Source organism: Alligator sinensis, unplaced genomic scaffold, assembly GCF_000455745.1.
Source record: "Alligator sinensis unplaced genomic scaffold, ASM45574v1 scaffold111_1, whole genome shotgun sequence".
Taxonomy (NCBI): Eukaryota; Metazoa; Chordata; order Crocodylia; family Alligatoridae; genus Alligator; species Alligator sinensis.
The window spans coordinates 1,056,046-1,060,232 of record NW_005841875.1 but is presented as its reverse complement, the minus strand read 5'-3'; the positions used below and the strand labels follow the sequence as shown (position 1 = coordinate 1,060,232).

Genomic DNA, 4,187 nt, shown 5'->3' with positions numbered 1-4,187 from the left:
CAGACCCAGCCCTTTAATTTCCCACCTATACTGCTGCAAAGAAGCATCTCTTTTCTATGCACTTAATTATATCAATTTAATTCTCCCTGCAGAACAGGAACTCCCTGGCAGCAGATGTAAAATTCTAAGGCTCCAGGACTAATGCGTTGTATCTGAATGAGGAAAGTCTAGTGGATGAGCTCATACTATTCAGAGGATGAATAAACCTTGTTAACTTGAATCTTTCCTCCTCTCTCCACTGCTGTGTGCTTTCTTGATACCTGGAGTTAATTTTCTTAAAAAGCCAAGTCTCTGAGGAACTTACAAGTCCATCAGATATTGCCAAAGTGCTTTTGGAACGAGTCCTTTGTACCATTTAAAAGGCAAGCATAAATCAGGAACAGAAAAGTATTTGGATTTTGTAGGCTGTATTTGCTTTCTTGGGTGATAATTAACATCCCTCCAGGTCAAGTATCAGGTTCAGTGTTTGGAATCAAGTATCAATTATTCACTGTTTGAACATCTCAAGTAGCCAAGTTGCTGGGGAAGGGGGGAGAGGAGACAACAGATATTATCTGGCCTGGCGTTTTTATCAGTTGTTTCAGTAAGGCAGGTCAGCTTTTAAGAGACCCTAAAAGAAAGCAAAAGGATGTGAACTGTGGTATGGGGTGGCCTCCCTAGGGGACAATACAGTGAACCAGTGTAAGAGATCTCCTTCTTACTAAAGATGAAAAGGTTGGATTGTTTCTTCTGAGAGAAATACCCTCAGGAGGGGGAAACAGGACTTTCTGATAAGCCCACACGGTTTGAAGATCTGCAGAGTGGACAGTGCCCAACTTTGGGCCCCTTAGCGTTCGTTGGCCAGGTGATAGATACGGTCTTCTTCCCTCATGGAAAGATGGTTCCCTTGAGAGCCGTCTTGCATCCTTTTCACCCCCAAAGTAGAGGGCCAACATTGCCTTCTGGTTGCAATAATATCTACAAGGCTTTCTGGCAACCAAGTCACCCAAGGTTCAAGAGGACCCCACTGAGTACAGGAGTTAGTCACCTATTTAGCCATAGCTTTTCCTTCTCCGCTCCCTCCCCAGGTACTGCAGAGCTGGGATTTGGAGTCCCAGGCTCCTGGAACTCCAACCAGGAGGGGTCTGGCAGCCTGGGAGAAGGGGGTCAGAAAAGCAGGTATCAGAGTCCTCCCATCCATTTATTCACAGGGTTTGCCACCCACAAGTGGAACAGCAGCAGCCTCAGGCCTACAATTGAGGTAGCTTTCTCTTTTAAAGCAAAATCAAGTGCCATACTCAGAGTCTTCAGGATCAAACACTTGTAGGAGTGTGTTGTCTTTATATTTTAGATTCCCACAGAGACATCCGACTCGTTCATGCAACTGGTCAGAGGCACAAATATTTGCTGGGACAATTAAAAACTAACAGTTCACTGCTGTCCAGCAGGGTTTTCATCCTAAAATGAAATGGAAAAAAAATTTGAAAGCTCAAAGTTTTGCAGGAGAGGAAAACTGCTTCTTATCTAGTCCTATGGGGTCACCTAACCCCAGTTGTTTTCCTGCCTAGAGTGGGCGGGGAGGGGGGAGAGGGGTCATTTCCAAATATTAATTTTGATTATAACTCAATAGCCTTCTAAATTACTAGCAGTTTCTTTTCTGTCATAAATATTTAATTTCCACTGCATTTTATCTCCATGCCAACTGCACGAGTGTGCAGTGATGTATGGTAGAATAACTGGCATCTTTAATGATCTAGTGAACATATTTTCTTTCGAGGATATCATCCTCGATCCAGATGTTACCCAGCATAATATTTTCCCTTGTATAGAATTAGTGGCCATGGTTGACTGAACTTTTTCTTCCTCTCTTTCTCCATCTAGCAACAGCAGACCTCAGGAGGACACATCTTTATAGCAGGGACTTCAAATCAGACCTAGCTCTAATTGGGATCAAAAGCCCTCTCTCACCCAACTTCACCATCAGAAATCCTGGTTTGGCTCTATAGAGCGTCTAGCCCCGAGCATCTGCCCGAGTACCCGAGTGAGCTGGAGGGCCCCAGGAAAGGCAGCATTTCATATTCTCTCTCTGAGCAGAAAGAGAGCTTCGAGTCAGAGATGCTTCCTTTACAAATGCAGGCAACAGCTTCAAAACCCTCCTGCTCACAGGTTTTTTTCAGACCAGAAAACATTAGTGTGATCATCCAACCTCCACTTCTGCCCAGCATGGAGTTTCTGGGTTTTTTGACCTACCGATTTCAGCCACCACCAGAAAGCCTAGTCAGCTGATCTAGAGGCATAAAGGAGTAAGTCTGTTACCATAAGGAAATACCCACTGAGGAACCTCACAATTAGCTGGGGGAAAGATAGCTCAGTCAGCATGCCCATGCATTGAAGCTCCTGATGTCCCCGAGACAGAAGATACCTGCTCAAAGTGTAATCGAAGAGGAAGAAAGTGAAAGATAAGGCTGGGTATGGAGGATGCATTAGGAAACTTAAGGGTGAGCACTGGTGAAATTAGTTTAGTGGTAGCCATTAGGCCTGTGCAAAGTGGCTAGTATTCACTTTGGATTTGGCCGATTCGGGGGACAGCGATTCAATTTGGTGATGTGAATCACTGTCCCGATTTGATTCGGCTGAATCTGATTCAGAGATTTTTTTTTTTCTTAAAGGGCTGGAGCTGGTCTGGGTGGGGCACCTGTGGGGGGGCTGGGGGCTCATGCAGTGTGGGGCAGTGGAGGGGGCAGCGGCCAGAGGAGCAGGGGGGCTGGCAGGGGTCCCCACCATGGTCCCCTCCCCTGCCCCTAGTACTTACCAGCTTGGAGTTGGCTGCAGCTCCCTGCTGCAGCCACTGAGGACGGCCCAAAATCAAAGCTCTCTGAATCTTTTCCAAAGATTCAGAGACCTTTGAATTGATTTGGACCTTTAAATTGGTCCCCCTATTCGATTCGGAGATTTGGCCACCCAATCAGGCCAAATTGAATCACCACCCGAAGCTTCGCACAGCCCTAGTAGCTGTCTTTCACTCCCCAGGGTATTCAAAATAGCACCAAGAAATGCAGGAGATTAGTAATGAAGTGGTAGGGGAAGCTTGATATAAGGGCCGAAGAAATGCAGTTTTGTTCAGGTTTTAGTGAAGGAATGCAGGTAACAGAGAAACTTTAAAGAGGCATAAGGGAGAGCTACAGGGACAGAAGAGGGTGGCAGATACAAGTGACCACTTCATGGGACAGGTTTAGCTGAGCACAAGGGGGATAGGTGCGGGGGGCAGGGGGAGAGGAGCATGCACACGCAAAGAATTGTCATTTTGAAATCTTACATGACAGTTGCAGGAAGAGTCAAGCTTATAGTAGGTGATCCACATCCTTTTCCTGTGCATTTTTGCTGAGAAAGCACCCATTTCTACAAGTCAGGGCAGTTAGAGATACCCAAGGCACTTCTTTATGGTGTCTGAGTGAATTCAAGCTGCCACACTGTTAAAGTCCCAAGGCTGCAGGGCCAGGTGAGTAATATTAGGCACTGGAATAGCAAAGGCAGGCTATGCTCCTGAAGTCAGACCTGGAAAGCTGGTTGCTATCATGAGACATTGTTTCAGAAGGGTTAAGGAAAAACTAGGAGTTCAGAGTTAGCAAAGGACACCTTTCAGAGCCCCCACAAAAGTGATCTAACAACCTCTGGCATCAGCTTAGAGGCAGGCAGGAAAATATAGAGCAAGGCCAGAACCTCAGCTGATGTAAATGGCTGCATTGATTTGCTTTACCAACTTGCTCCAGCTGTGGACCTGATCCCTAGATCCTGCAGAAAGCTATATAGCCATGTGCATGCATAACTGGAAGGTCTTCCTTTAGATTTCTCTTTTGGTTTTATGGTCTGTCTCTTACATAACAAATATGAGCCATCGTTGCCAACTCCTGGCATCAAACTTTTTTTTATGCAGCTCTGTTTCTTTATTAAAAAACAAAACTGGAGAGAAAGTGGTATGTCTTGCTAACATCTGTAATAGATGTTGGGTGATTGCCTTCAGGATTGAGAGAGCCAAATCCTAGGGCTTCAGGATACCCGTCTATTTTCCACCTTGCTACATATTTTAAAGGATTGGCAATTGAAATATAGTAAATGATGGCCTTGCTTATTTTCCCTCAACCAGATATTCCTCTGCAGATCAAATTACAAACAGCCCTGTGAGTTCCTGACATGGCAAGATTATAAAA

At 45.3% G+C, this 4,187-nt stretch overlaps 1 long non-coding RNA gene across 1 annotated transcript; it reads right to left on the bottom strand.

Annotated features, from left to right (window-relative positions):
• Positions 1–319: 319 nt before the first annotated feature.
• Positions 320–3,640, bottom strand: LOC102376757. Its single transcript, XR_323066.1, has 2 exons — positions 3,296–3,640; positions 320–1,437 (listed from the first exon to the last, which is right to left on the bottom strand). It is a non-coding gene; the product is annotated as an uncharacterized LOC102376757 (long non-coding RNA).
• Between the last annotated feature and the right edge of the window lie 547 nt (positions 3,641–4,187).